The 16,541-nt window shown below is 39.1% G+C and overlaps 1 protein-coding gene across 1 annotated transcript in view; it reads right to left on the bottom strand.

Annotated features, from left to right (window-relative positions):
- Positions 1-16,541, bottom strand: part of LOC124788540 (1-phosphatidylinositol 3-phosphate 5-kinase) — a 407,657-nt gene that overhangs the window by 184,459 nt on the left and 206,657 nt on the right. The window lies entirely within an intron of this gene.

Here is a 16,541-nt window from a genome sequence, read left to right as displayed (position 1 = left end):
TTCACTCTATTTTTCACAACACAAGCCTCACATCAAATCAAAATACCCACAATAATTTTCTTGTGACCATTACCACTGAATGAATCAATTCAGTTGAAGGATATCCCAAAAGAACCACAACAGATGAAATCATCTAGAAAAAGCACAATATGGTATTAAATGATTAGCAATTATAAAATATCTGACACTGTAGGTATAGTAGAGGAAAGATTATGGCACATTTTACATGAAGAATTAAATTTGTCCATGAAGGGTGCTACATTTGTTGAATGCTTACCAAAAGCAAATGAGAAAATAACACAATGTTTAAACATTAAAAAAAAAAAAAAAAATTGATTTTGTGTGTCGATTTCTTACTCTGTATGACATGTTCGTTCATCACTTCATGCCACAATGAAACTGTACCCAGAGCAGTGTGTGCAAACTGACAGTAAAAAAGTAAAAAAGAAGTGTTAATTTAATCTGCTGAAAACACTATGGCTAGAGTTTTCTGAAATGTAAAAGGGATTCTTCTTATTTATTAACTCATATAAAATAAAACTGCCAGGTCTTCTCGGCCAACTACATGAGCAAATACAAGAAAGACCACTCTGAGAAAGGAAACACACTGTCTTCCACTTGGGCAATGCACCTAGCGAGCGAGGTGCTTTAGCAATAAGATAACTTAGGAACTTGAAGTTCAAAGGACAGGCTAATGGGAATTGGTGGTTGTGTACCTATTACTAAACACAAGAAACTCAAATATGTTCGAGCTATGAATGAAAGCTACAAATGAGATTATTCAGGCAAGGCTCAGTATCAAGGCTAGTCACAAACTTGTAATTGGTTCTTTCTGCTGACCAGAGTCATTGACAGACATAGAGCAACTTCCAGTCTGTTCCAGGGAACAATGCGAGGACCTTCCTGTTCAAATCGTATATTAGTGTCCTGGTAGACAATACAAATAGTACTCTCAAACTTTTGCTGATGGTGGAGTTATTTATTTTGAAAAGAGTTGAACAAATATGCAGTACGATCTTGAAAGACATGGTGCAACAATTTGCATTAAATGTTTATAAAATTCTTCAATTCACAAAAGAAACTGTAAACAAAAACATAGTATACTTATGAACACAAATTAATAAGTTGCTATTGTGATCAGTCAAGCCTGTGCCTGTGTATGTGCGGATGGATATGTGTGTGTGTACGCGCGAGTGTATACCCCTTTTTTCCCCCTAAGGTAAGTCTTTCCGCTCCCGGGATTGGAATGACTCCTTACCCTCTCCCTTAAATCCCACATCCTTTCGTCTTTCCCTCTCCTTCCCTCTTTCCTGATGAGGCAACAGTTTGTTGCGAAAGCCTGAATTTCATGTGTATGTTTGTGTTTGTTTGTGTGTCTATCGACCTGCCAGCACTTTCATTTGGTAAGTCAAATCATCTGTGTAAAATTTGAATATTTGTAATAGGTATGATGTAACACCCAATATTGTGCCTTACAATGGTGCATTTTTATCATGTATATGTAATCACATATGTATATATGACTGTAATAAACTTGTAAAAAAATGCTATGAGATTTGCAAAAGGCACCAGTTGGTGTCTCCATGCAAAAAAATAAAATAAATAAATAAATTAATTAATTAATAAATGAAATCAGAAGAAATATTAATATGTGGTGCTATGGAAAGTACCCTCTGCCCCGCACATCGCAATGTTTTGCGGAGTTTGCATGTCAATGTTGAACCTGCAATAAAGATACAAAGTACACATTGCAAATCATTGGACTAGAATGATCATTATTTTGTTAAGATGGGATACTGCTGGCAATTCCCCTATTTTCAGAAATATTCTGATGAAGACAATGCCACATTCGATACAGCTGAATGAGGAGTGATGCAAGAGGTACATCCATATGTAAATGTCTCTCCCCCCTTGTGATTTAAGACTTGTTGGACTGGTAGAAGAGTGCCACATTCTTCTTTCAAATATGAGGAGCATTCTCAAAGGTGTTCTTGATACCATTCTCAGTTGTATGAATGAGAATTGATCCATCCTTAATCATAATCAGTTGATCTTCCCTGCGGGGGTGTAAACCACAGGTGACATCACTGAGCCCATATTTGGTTTTAAAATACTAATTACTTGATAATCATCTCCCAAAATGTTATGTAACATTCCTCACATGTCTTTTCTGTTACTATTACCACCATATTCTTAATCCTTTTCTTTTTTCTTACACATCATGCCCTGTATTTAGTCATTCAAGCAATGTTCTTCATTAATAACAGACAAAGAGACTAATGTTTATGAAACATATTTATCAGTGTAGTATATCAAAGTTGTATGCCTTATTGGGTCTTTCTGCTGATGTATTCTTGAAGGTTCTCCATCACTGAATGAGTTATGAACTGTCTGGGAGAATAATCTAATCTGGGGAGTTATAGCTCCAGTGCAATAAGTGGAGAAGAGATATGACAGATGAATAGTAGAGTACAACCCTACTGAGGTACTGTAGACTTTGGGCTGTCCTCTGTTCAAGATATAAAAGTCCTTTTCAGTAACTGACATTTCTGGGGCACATGTCCATAAATCTTAAGTTAGTTTAGTTATTTACATGTCCTGTAGATCATATTTGTGAAAACTCACTTTGATATTGACCTTGTCAGTACATTTATAAATATACAGTTTCTCAGTGTGGATGTACTATGTGCAGCATTTACATGACTGGAGATTTACTTTCATAATAATCCATAATAAAGTTAGTAAATGTTGAAATAACAAATGCAAAATTTAATAAATGTAACTCAGACACACAAAGGAAGTAGGAGGAGTTGTCAAAATGAACTGATTTCAGTGTGTTTCTGAAACTGTTTTCATTTTCTGCCAGCAATTTAATTCCCAAGGGAGGTCATAATAAAAGTCATGCTGCACACTTTGTTCCTTTCTGTACTAAAGTAATGTTACACCGAGTATAGTGGATACAATTTTTTTTAGTTTTATATCTATAAATTCTACAACTATTTTTAAATTATCACTAGTTCTTCACAACAAACTTCATGTATTGCGAAAGTTTTGACAGTGTGCCTTTTTTAATGGTTTCCTGCATAAGGTTCAAAAGATTGGCATTAGATATTATCCTTAATTAAATGACACCTTTTACTGACGTGTTGTGTAACACGTAAGTTCGGTGAAGTGATGTGAGCCCAACGTCGATAGTACCCATGAACGATGATCGCTAAACGAAAATATTTTTTTAGTTTGAATATTGAGTTAAGATTTGTATGCTTTGGGAGGATTGCCACATTTATGCACTGATGTGGGAGGACACAGCAATTCTGCAAGGCAGGATGACAATAGCAGCTTTATCACGCTTCACAGTACCTGTTGATTTGTGCAGTTTTTCCATGCAATTTTGTACTGGCTTGGAGGTGTGTCATGTACCATAGAGCAATGAGTACCATAACAATTGGCACCACATCATGGGAACAAAAAGAAGCTTAATTGTTAAGACCTGAGAGACCTCTCATTCATGTCATGTCATAGAAATTCATTTAATAGCTCATGTTATGACTTGTTTTTTTAAATGCAAACAAAGAAATGATACACGAAGGTTTCTGGAGAAATGTTATGATCATTTGGAAGAGCTTTATATTAGCAAACATTTCTCAGTTTCCAGCACACAAGAAGTTGTAGAGGTGACAGAGTCTGAGTACAAAAAGAAGAGACAGGGGTTTGCTAGCACATTGTTTTTTTTTGGTGCCGTAAGTGACAGACACAGAATACTCCTGTGCTGAAAAAGTGATGAAACTGGCATGAGAAGAGTAAAATAAATACAAACTAAAAAGAAAGGAATAATGTTGAAGAAAAATTTCAGTGAAATATATTGCTGTTGTCCTTAGCAACAGGGTCAACAGCCAAGGTTACGACAGTGCAAAAGTCATTACCATACTGTGATGAAACATTATTAAGAAAAATTGTGTAGTCAATGACTCATCATTGAATCCACTGACTACAATTATACTGAAGAAGAACTAAAAAGTCCATGTGTCGGAAGATCGTTGAGTGCGGCTTCTAAGGGCCACAATTCTTTCATCACTTTGTGATTACAGCCCAGCATCCAACTGTGAATACATCGGCCACTTATCATCCAGCAGCAATGAAAGCTTTCAATCACACACTCACCATCTGGCAAAGCAGTTCATTCAAGTCCAACTTCCAACTTCACATCAACATCACAACACAGCGAGCTATCCCAGTAGAAATTGGTGAGCTGTATTGAACCCAATATGATTTGTTCTCGATCATGACAGTGTTGTGTATTGTGGGAAATCAGAAGTGGATCTGTTTATCAAAGCTTTTCCCTTTTGGTTGCCGACAACAAAGCTGTCCAATAACACTGTCATTGGTAAGAACTGACTAAGATTAATTACAGGTTTAGTATTACGGACATGGTATGCCACACTAAAGAGAAGCATGGAGCAAAGCTTAAGGGAATTTTTGACAAACTAGGCTGAGCAATTTGACATTCAGCTCAGAGCAGATTTAAGGGTGGATGTAAAAGCTGATTTGAAGGCTTAAGGTGAGGACTTAAAAATGGAACTATATGCGAGTATCGAAGCTCAGAATATTAATTTTGAAGTCCTCGACAGAGACGTGTATTAAGGTTAAGCAGAATTAATAACTTAGTTAAATATGCAATTGAATAACTTAAGGACTGAAATACATACTAACAAAGCACATAATAATTGAATCACATAATGAAAAAACTGATATGTAGTATGATTTCTAAACAGCAGACAGCATTGTCTATCTTGATGGATGAGTTACATCCTGAAGTAATTAGTGTCACTCACTACAGAATGAAGTTAATGTGTTGTTCAGGGATATAAATAATGACCTGAAACAGATTAAAGATTTCTTGGAACAGGAATTTTTGGAAATGTCAAACAGGCCTCAGAAACGACAGTCCAGTTAAGTATTTTAGAAGAGAAAAAAAGATTTGGACATAACAGAAGTTTCACGGTGAATACTTGCGACTTTGGAGCAATGTGTTAGTGAGTTAACAGAACAAAAAGGACAGCACATTCATTTCATTTGAAAACAGTAATGATCAATTCACATAAAAATATGACAACTGGAAAATTAATAGCAGCAATCGAATATTTATTTAAAAATATAAAACAATCTCATACTAATTTAAAAGTCAAGAGTGACAGCAGCAATGCTGACTTGAAGGAAAATCTAGCAGCAAGTAACAGCATTATCTAACTGGAGTCTGCCATTGTAAGCCTGGAGGGTCACATTATGACATAGCTGAACAGTCTGGTCCTGTTATAAATCCAGTAAACGCATGTTATGGCACAACTAATACTGACTCAAAGAAAAATTCAGGCTAAAATGTCTGCTTAAATATTTTAGAAACACATACAGATTTAAGTAAGGTTACCATTTCAGGTTCTATTTTACAACTTCAGAGGAGCATAATGATTATTTTGTTGGCAAGATGGTTCAGCCAGTTATTAATTTGTTGGTTAACACATATCTTTAACCCAAAGATGTTTGCAATAAGTCTATTTTGATTCTGATACACAGTTGTAATTAAAGTGGTGGAACAAATATGACAAATTTCTGTCAACAATTTCACAATAATTGCATAGATTTAAGTTTTTTGTCATCATTTCGGGTTAACTTATATGACATGTATGATATTTTCATAAGATTCAGAGCAGATGACTTAATTGTCAACATCCATGAAAGTGTTTGCTTAAGAAACGGACAGATGTAGAGCTCATCATACCTCTATGTTATGTTAAATGATGATTTTAAATATTTTTAAAAAGAAATGACATGGTAGGTTTGAAGTTGAGATCAGACAATCTTGCACCTATATTAAGCATACAGAAGTGTGTGGGTCTACTAGGGACATACAAAATAGCATCTTGGGTACTCTGTTTGACACCACAGGCACCAGGAATAAAAACTGCTGCCAGGACCTCATAAAAGTCTGTGTTCTTTGTAGACTATGCTGGGTGATGGTTGTAATGCTCTCAGTTAGCTGCTATGTTATGCATTAATTAAATTTCTGTACAACAGCTGCTATTTCTCTTACAGTTCTTTTTTATAAAAATTATATTTACTTAAACTGTTCTGTCCCAAGTACTGTTTTGAAGAAGAATTAGTCCCGACTTTTCATGACCATGTCCATAACAATTCATGACAAATGTAACAAAAACCATGAAACTTTATATTTAAGTCCTTTTCATACTACATAACAAAGTTGGGCAAATATGAAACAATAAAACAAAAACAAAAATACTTCAAAATATCATTTGCATTTATAAGATGTTACCAGATCATGGGTAAAGTTTCAATATCACAACTTAATGACACTCTAAGTAGCATAAAAGTAACAAGATAATCATTACTGTCCTCCTTTAAGTATTAGAAACAAGTGAAGCTTATAATTAAGATATCCTAGCTCACTATGAATTTGTTTAAGTCTGTTTCATCAAAACATATGTACAATACCATATGCTGCATAACCAAAAACACAGGGCAGTTCACTACTACAGACCTACAGCAAAAGTAAATTAACAAAAACATTTTTTTCTTTTGAGAACTATCTTCATAGATGCTGGCTGTTAGCAATTTCACATAAAATGGGGAAAGAAAGGGAAAGGAACCCATCCTAAATCCTGATGAAACCCAGGTAATGATATCTGGAACTACAGCAGAATAATATGTGCGCAATAAATGAGCTGCTCGGGGGAACACAATGGTAAGCTCCATCGCCGTGCATTTTGTAGTGGATGGCTAATGACACCAACTGTGGGATGCACAATGCAGTAAACTTACTAGTGATTCCAAATTCACTCAAGAGAGGTCAGGGCGGAGCTTAATGGTAAGCGCCACTGTCCATCTGTTGCGGAAACATAATGGTAAGTGACAGAGAGAATGGCGGCAAGTAAAAACATCTCCGAGATTATGGCAACAGTGAACATGGCAGAAGACGAGGAATATACTTTCAATGATACTAATATCTTCGAGAGGGATCCAGAATACATTCCTAACGATTCAGATGACTCAGAGGTATGTTATTTTGTAAATATACTGTCTTTAGTACGTTTCACGAACATAATGGTAAGTGCATGTACATACCATTATGTTCCTGAAGTACGTTAATTTTGAGGTTTTTTTTAAAATGGCTACATTTTTTGGCCAAAATAAGAACTGGAACGTGGTACTGTTTTGGAAATATCTAATTTCAACTGGGAGATTTCGTGTGATTGAACACCACTATCCCGTGAGCGGGCAATGTTGCTGTCCGATAGAGATTTCACGACAGCTGAAAATTACGTTCGCCAACAAGTACAAGATATGTACAGTCCAGATCAGTGGTGCGAGATCATCAAGAAGTCGGCTAAGAAGAATCCATTGCTTGTATATAACATGAAAAGAGAGGATTTCTATCAAATACGACACTCTAAAGAAGCGTTTGTTTTCAGAAAGAAGACAGCTGATGGTCGAGATGTCAACCTAAGGAAAGTATGTAGGTGTAAGGTGATCTCTGAATATCCATCATCTTTATTCATCAGCGAGACATTTTGTCATGACATTTGGCATGAAATAAGCTCCAGGAAACGTGGAAGGCAAGGACCAGCTCCTACGCTTCGACTTAAATACAATGGGCCAAGGCTTATTGAAAAGAAGAAAGTTGCTGACGTCCTGTCGCTCCTAAATTACATACCTCCTGTCCACCATGGATTTTTTCTGTCACTAAAGCCAACAGTTTTGGATGAAAAAGACATTAGTAATGAGAGTGATGAATGATTTTGCAGTTTCAGTAAAGTGTTGAAGACTTACTGTAAAATTTAATACGTAATGTTCTATCACTATGTGTTGTTAATGGTGTATGGTAATGTGATAATTTTTGTATATTTCTATTGTTATAGTCAGTTCTGAGTTTCATTTATGTCTGTATAGTAGAAGATAGATGTTAGAATCACTGCAGAATAAAAGGACTGTTCAAAAAAAATTATTCAGATTTGCAGATAAATTGAAACTTTAGATGTGCTGTATCTCAAAACTGTGATTTTGGCGCTTACCATTTTGTACCCCCGAGCAGCTCAAATCTGAATGGTGATTTGTGGCCACATATAGTGGAGTACACTTAAGACACAAGAGTTGAAGCAGCTCAGGACTCAAGTACAGGTCCTAAATACAATAGGTTACCTTAAAATATATGAGGGAAGAAGACAGCAGAGCACTATATAATGATTAAGCAGAATAAATAAATTGTGTAATGAGTAGGGCAGGTGGAACGATGGAGAAAGGATGACCTACACCTGAGTAAAATAAAGAATATATTAGTATGTAAGGTAACAGAAGAATGCTACAAATAGTTTAAAAAGTGTAACACCTCTGTTTTGATGGAATTACCAAAAAGCATGAAAATATTGTGAAAAAGTATAGACTGTAACTCATGACAAACAGGTAGTGTTGTCTCACAGACAGGCACAATGAAAATAATGCTAAATATTTAATCTAATCTAATCTAATCCTTCAGACAAAAAAGTCCTTTCCAAATAGAAAACAAACAAACAAACAACACACACACACACACACACACACACACACACACACACACACACACACACAAAGCACAACTCCAAACACATGGCCACTGTGGCCCACCGTCTCTAATGACCTTGTTGTCGACAGGACGTTAAACACTAACCACCACCACTGTGGCCCAACTACGACTGTGTCCAACGTGAGCAGCAATTTAAGGTGAGTGATGGGTAGAAGGCAGCATGGGGCAAGGAAGGGGTGGGGGGGAGGGGGAGCGGGAGGGAGAGAGGGGAAGGGGGAAGAGGGAGAGAGCTAGGTAGGGGAGGAACACATTCTGCTACCTGTGAGAGTGTGTAGGGATGTGGTGGGAACAGAATAGGGTAGGTACTGAGTCAGGAGGCTGTTCTGGATGGGGGGAAGTGAGGGGGGTGGGGATAAAGTTAGAGAAGTGGAAAAGATTATAGTATATTGGTGAAGTACAAGGAATGTGTAGTGCTGGAGTGAGAACAGGGAGGGGGATAGGTACATGGAGGACAAGCTCTAGCTATAGTTGAAGCCCGGGGGGTGGGGCTAAGGGTACAAAGGGTATGTTGTAGGAAAGGTTTCCACCTGCACAGTTCAGAAAATCTTGTGTTGGCAGGTAGGATTCAGATGGCACAGGCTATGATGCAGACATCAAAGTGAAGCAAATTCAGCAACTGGATGATCCAGCTGTCTCTTGGCCACAGTTTGGCAGTGGCCACTTGTATGGACAAACAGCTTGTTAGTTGTAATGCCCTCACAGAAAACAGGACAATAGCTGCAGCTTAGTTTGTAGATCACATGTCTGCTATCATATGCAGCTCTGCCTTTGATGGCGAAGGAAATGCCAGTGACAGGGATGGAATATGTGGTAGTGTGTGGGACAGGACTTGCATCTATTGTAGTGATAAGCTCCATGAGGCAAAGTATTGGGAGGAGTGATGGAGTTGGGATGGAAATACATATTACGTAAGTTCGGTGAGTGGTGCAATACCACTGTGGAAGGGGTGGGGGGGGGGGGGGGGGATAAAGGGTATGATATTCCTCCATTCAGAGCACAACAGGAGGCAGTCGAAACCCTCACTGAGAATTTTGTATACCTTTTTATTGGTTAATAGAAACGTGGTTGGTTAAGTGTTTTGGTACTAGGTATTTTCACACTTTTTCTGTGTCTGATTAAATTTTATGGCTGAGTTAACTAAGAATTTTGTATAGGATGTTAGCTTAACTTGAATTAAGTAGCAAAAATGTCTTCTTACCCATCATACTTAAAGGTAATATACGGACTCATAAGATGTATGGCTCCTAAGCCATAGTTTTCCCTAGAAGTTGGTTGGTCAACTGAAGGGATGTTACTATATGTGTTGTTACTCTCTCCATAGGCTGCAAACAGTAGGATGCTAGAAGCAATTTTGGGTCTTGTGGAGGTGAACCCAATGGTGACTGTTCTGTAGGACTGGCAAACATCATCATCTTCCAGCCCACCACAGGAGGATTTCCCAGGGAGGGATTCTTGGGGTGGAGGACAGGATGAGCATCTGCTTATTGGTCCTGTTTTCTTTTCTTCTTCTGTTCTAACATCCCTAGTATTTCTTTTCCTTTCTTCTCCACCTGAAGTACCATGTCTATCCTCCCTCTTCCCATATACAGTAGTTTCTGTCATGGAGACCCTTCTCTCACCTGCCTGTAAAAATCTGTTTTCACAGGAATGCCAAAGACATAACACATACATCGTTAGTTTGTTGATGAAGTAGAAACAATGTCAAAAAGGTAAATTGAATTCATAATTAATTCTAGTGCAATAAGTAGAATACAGCTATGAATATCCATACTGGGCAATGAAAGAATTGTTAATTGTGACTAGAGGTGTAACTGGATGGCCAGTTCTCTTGGTGACGAGCCCATGCCCATTAAGTAATAAAAACACTGTAAAGGGCAGTTTATACTCAAAACAGATAATAATTCATGTTAAAAATGTAATTACTTTTCAACCATACTTAGAGCACTTTGAGTAAAATGATTTTAGGTTTTATCTATGATGACAGTTATACAATGATGTAGTAGTTGTGGTCTTCAGTCTGAATACTGGTTTGATGCAGTTCTCCATGCAACTCCTGTACAAACATTTCTGAATAACTACTACAACTCACATCCAGTTCATCCTGCTTACAGTATTTGTCTCTTGGTACCCCTCTGCAACTTTTACCCCCACCCCCTTTTCCTCCAATACTAAACTGATGATCCATTGATATCTCAGAATTTGTCCTATCAATGAATCCCTTCTTTTAGTCAAGTTGTGTCAGAAATATCTAATCTCCTTAATTTTATTTACAACCTTCCCATTAGTTAGGCTATCTACCCATCTAATTGTCAGCATTCTTCTGTAGCACCACATTTCAAAAGCCTTTATTCTCTTCTGGTCTAAACTGTTTATTGTCTATTTTTCACTCCCATATATGGCTTGGACACACTATATATTGGGGATAATTTTAAGATTTTATATCTTTTTCTGCCATGAATTATTATTATCATTTCTCTCCCCTCTCAGACGCCATGTCTGGTCAAAAATGGAAAGTGACACGTACCTCGATCAAGCGTGACTTCCTTTTAACTGTACGGTATATGTTACATTGCATTTAGGAACTTTCGGGTAATTGAACATGTATCAATAATTACGGATTTCTGTAGTTGTATATATAAGTTTGGATGTAGCTGTATTGCATTGATGTACTGGTGGATATTGTGTGGTATGACTCCCGTAGTTGATAGTATAATTGGTATAATGTCAACTTTATCCTGATGCCACATGTCCTTGACTTCCTCAGCCAGCTGGATGTATTTTTCAATTTTTTCTCCTGTTTTCTTTTGTGTATTTGTTGTATTGGGTATGGATATTTCGATTAGTTGTGTTAATTTCTTCTTTTTATTGGTGAGTATGATGTCAGGTTTGTTATGTGGTGTTGCTTTATCCGTTATAATGGTTCTGTTCCAGTATAATTTGTATTCATCGTTCTCCAGTACATTTTGTGGTGCATACTTGTATGTGGGAACATGTTGTTTTATAAGTTTATGTTGTAAGGGAAGCTGTTGATGTATTATTTTTGCTACATTGTCATGTCTTCTGGGGTATTCTGTATTTGCTAGTATTGCACATCTGCTTGTGATGTGATCTACTGTTTCTACTTGTTGTTTGTAAAGTCTGCATTTATCTGTTGTGGTATTGGGAACTTTAATAATATGCGTGCTGTAATATCTGGTGTTTATTGTTTGATCCTGTATTGCAATCATGAATCCTTCCATCTCACTGTATATATTGCCTTTTCTTAGCCATGTGTTGGATACGTCTTGATCGATGTGTGGCTGTGTTAGATGATATGAGTGCTTGCCATGTAGTGTTTTCTTTTTCCAATTTACTTTCTTCGTATCTGTTGATGTTATGTGATCTAAAGGGTTGTAGAAGTGGTTATGAAATTGCAGTGGTGTAGCCGATGTATTTATATGAGTGATTGCTTTGTGTATTTTGCTAGTTTCTGTTCATTCTAGAAAGAATTTTCTTAAATTGTCTACCTGTCGACTACCTGTCCATAATGTAGGTTTTTTACGTCGATAAATCCCCTTCCTTCTTCCTTCCTGCTTAATGTGAAGCTTTCAGTTGCTGAATGTATGTGATGTATTCTATAAATGCGAACATTTTTAGGTTAGGCTTTACCGTGACTGTTACTGACATTAAATGAAACAACAAGTTTACTGTTACCAGTCACCGTTTTATTTTATTATTATTATTATTATTATTATTTTTTTTTTTTCCACGATGCGTTTCGAAGGTTTAAACCTCCATTTACATTAGTTAGTATTACATATGTGTGTATGTTGTGTTACGACATTTGGAGGAACTTGTGGTACTGCCTCCAGTGGTCACAGGTTCCTTTTTCTGTCATAACACTTCACATGTATACTGCCGCATTTGTAAACAAATCTCCTTATTGTATTATCCCTTGGTCTCCCTCTTCAATTTTACCCCCCCCCCCCCCCACCCCACCCCTTCCCCTATACTTCCCACCAATACTAAATTGTTGATCCCTTGATAACACTCAGAATGTATCATTTCAACAGATACCTTCTTTTATCCAAGTTGTACCACAAATTTCTTGTGCCCCTAATTCTATGCAGTACCTCTTTGTTAGTGACCTTATTTAGCGTTTGTCAGTAGCACCACATTTCAAAAGCAAATTCTCTTCTTGTTTAAAATGTTTATCGTACATATTTCACTTGGACACATGGCTACACTCCAGACAAATAGCTTCAGAAGAGTCTTCCTCACACTCAAATGTATACTTAATGTTAAGAAATTTGTCTTCTTCAGAAATGCTTTTCTTGCCTTTGCCAGTCTCCATTTTATATCCTTACTAGTTTGGCCATCATCAGTTATTTTGCTCTCCAAATAGCAAAACTCATATACTACTGTGTATGTCTCATTTCCTAATCTAATTTCCCCACCTCACTTCATTTAATTCTACTACATTACATTAGCCTTGTATTGATTTTGTCAATATTCATCTTGTATCCTCCTTTCAAGACACTGTCCACTCTGTTCAGCTGCTCTTCCAAGTCCTTTGCTATCTCTGACAGATTTACAATGTCATCGGCAAACCTCAAAGGTTTTATTACTTCTCCCTGAACCTTTATTCCTGCTTCAAAACTTTCTTTGGTTTCCTGCTTGTTCCATGTACAGATTGGATAACACTGAGGATAGACTACAACCCTGTCTCATTCCCTTCTAAACCACTGCTTCCCTTTTGTGCCCTTGTACTGTTGTAACTGCTGTCTGGGTTTTGTAGAATTTGTAAATAGCCTTTCACTCCCAGTATTTTACCTCTGCTACCTTAATAGAGTATTTCTTTAAATGAAACAACAAGTTCACTGTTACCAGTCACCGTTTTATTTATTTCCACTACGCGTTTCGAAGGTTTAAACCTCCATCATCGGGTGGATTTACCATTAGTAAATATTACATGTGTGTGTGTTGTGTTACGATTTTTGGAGGAACTTGTGGCACTCCCTAGTGGAGAAACGAAACGCTATTTCAGAATATGGTTTAGGATTACTTTTGACGAAAAATTGAACTGATATCTAATGGTAAACATTAAATAAGTAAACTACAGTACCTTCAATGATCACAGGTTCCTTTTGCTGTCGTAACACATCACATGTATACTGCCACATTTGTAAACAAATATGGCCTCTGGAATCAGCTGGGTGCAAGGTTCGTATAGCAGAAGTGAAGACATAATCGCAAAGTGCAAAGAATATACATCATAACAATATTATTACAGAATAATTGCTTTAAGCATTTAGCGGTGTTTGTTCTGAGGTGTCAAACATATGTGTGTGTACTTCAGGTGGTATATAAATCCAATTCTGACAAGTTAAAACAGCAAACATTCGTACTCGTTTATACAATCAGGTGAAATGTTAACATGGCTTAAACTTCATACTTATTGATAACAATTAGGTGAAATGTTACAGGCTATAATAACAATGATCTATTGGCTACAACAGTAAAACCATACTTACATTACACTCTTTGATTGGGGTTAATAAACAGATGTGAAGTGAGGGGCTGGAGGCAGAAGGAGAGGTAGAGAGAGAGAAAAAAAGTGTGTGTGTGTGTGTGTGTGAAAGGGGGAGAGGGGGGGGGGGGGGGGGTGGGGTGGGGGGGGGGTGAGAGAGAGAGAGAGAGAGAGAGAGAGAGAGAGAGAGAGAGAGAGAGAGAGAGAGAGAGGGGGGGGGGGGTGGGGGAGAGAGAGAGAGAGAGAGAGAGAGAGAGAGAGAGAGAGAGAGAGAGAGGGGGGTGGGGGGGGGGGGGGGGAGTGGGGGGGGGGGGGGGGGGTGGGTGGGGGGGGGTGGGGGGGGGGGGAGATAAAAGAGTGATTATATGAGAGAAAAACATTTACATGGCAAGGAGTCTTAAGATTGCATGTTGCATATATTAGCTGCCTAAAGGTTGGGGTAATACGTTGGTTAATGCTATAAACATATGCAGATAGATATACATTTGTGCCAGTAGTTGATGTACATACAGTTTTAAGCTGACAAGGGGTACAAGCTGTTGGTGTGATGAATTATCTGTGAATGAGGTCAATCTCTTGTAGTCTTGGCAGCTGTCAAATATTATGGTAAATATTAGGTGTGTGTGTGTGTGTGTGTGTGTGTGTGTGTGTGTGTGCATTTTTATGAGTGTAGGCAGTTGCCGAAAACGGAGATGATGCTATTGTAAATATTGTCATTTTTGTCATTTAAGATAGATTCTGGTTTACCCCACAACATCGGCACACGACACCCACTTCATCACACAGGTGTGTACAAAATTGAATGTTTGGACTGTGACTGCTTCTACATAGGCCAGACAGGCAGATCATTTGATATTAGGTTCAAGGAACACATGGCAGCACTAAAAAACAAAAAAATATCACACATCAGCAATAGCTACCCACCTGCATGAAACAAAACACCATGGTAACAACACAAGTATTAGCATCTTACACCATCCAACCAAAAGGCAGAAAACTTGACATCCTTGAAACACTCCAAATATACAAACATCAAATGAAACAACCAGAATCTACACTCCTGGAAATTGAAATAAGAACACCGTGAATTCATTGTCCCAGGAAGGGGAAACTTTATTGACACATTCCTGGGGTCAGATACATCACATGATCACACTGACAGAACCACAGGCACATAGACACAGGCAACAGAGCATGCACAATGTCGGCACTAGTACAGTGTATATCCACCTTTCGCAGCAATGCAGGCTGCTATTCTCCCATGGAGACGATCGTAGAGATGCTGGATGTAGTCCTGTGAACGGCTTGCCATGCCATTTCCACCTGGCGCCTCAGTTGGACCAGCGTTCGTGCTGGACGTGCAGACCGCGTGAGACGACGCTTCATCCAGTCCCAAACATGCTCAATGGGGGACAGATCCGGAGATCTTGCTGGCCAGGGTAGTTGACTTACACCTTCTAGAGCACGTTGGGTGGCACGGGATACATGCGGACCGTGCATTGTCCTGTTGGACAGCAAGTTCCCTTGCCGGTCTAGGAATGGTAGAACGATGGGTTCGATGACGGTTTGGATGTACCGTGCACTATTCAGTGTCCCCTCGACGATCACCAGTGGTGTACGGCCAGTGTAGAAGATCGCTCCCCACACCATGATGCCGGGTGTTGGCCCTGTGTGCCTTGGTTGTATGCAGTCCTGATTGTGGCGCTCACCTGCACGGCGCCAAACACGCATACGACCATCATTGGCACCAAGGCAGAAGCGACTCTCATCGCTGAAGACGACACGTCTCCATTCGTCCCTCCATTCACGCCTGTCGCGACACCACTGGAGGCGGGCTGCACGATGCTGGGGCTGTGAGCGGAAGACGGCCTAACGGTGTGCGGGACCGTAGCCCAGCTTCATGGAGACGGTTGTGAATGGTCTTCGCTGATACCCCAGGAGCAACAGTGTCCCTAATTTGCTGGGAAGTGGCAGTGCGGTCCCCTACGGCACTGCGTAGGATCCTACTGTTTTGGCGTGCATCCGTGCGTCGCTGCGGTCCCGGTCCCAGGTCGACGGGCACGTGCACCTTCCGCCGACCACTGGCGACAACATCGATGTACTGTGGAGACCTCACGCCCCACGTGTTGAGCAATTCGGCGGTACGTCCACCCGGCCTCCCGCATGCCACTATACGCCCTCGCTCAAAGTCCGTCAACTGCACATACGGTTCACGTCCACGCTGTCGCGGCATGCTACCAGTGTTAAAGGACTGCGATGGAGCTCGTATGCCACGGCAAACTGGCTGACACTGACGGCGGCGGTGCACAAATGCTGCGCAGCTAGCGCCATTCGACGGCCAACACCGCGGTTCCTGGTGTGTCCGCTGTGCCGTGCGTATGATCATTGCTTGTACAGACC

The sequence above is a fragment of the Schistocerca piceifrons genome, chromosome 3 (genome assembly GCF_021461385.2).
Source record: "Schistocerca piceifrons isolate TAMUIC-IGC-003096 chromosome 3, iqSchPice1.1, whole genome shotgun sequence".
Taxonomy (NCBI): Eukaryota; Metazoa; Arthropoda; class Insecta; order Orthoptera; family Acrididae; genus Schistocerca; species Schistocerca piceifrons.
This window is presented reverse-complemented; position numbering and strand designations above follow the sequence as displayed.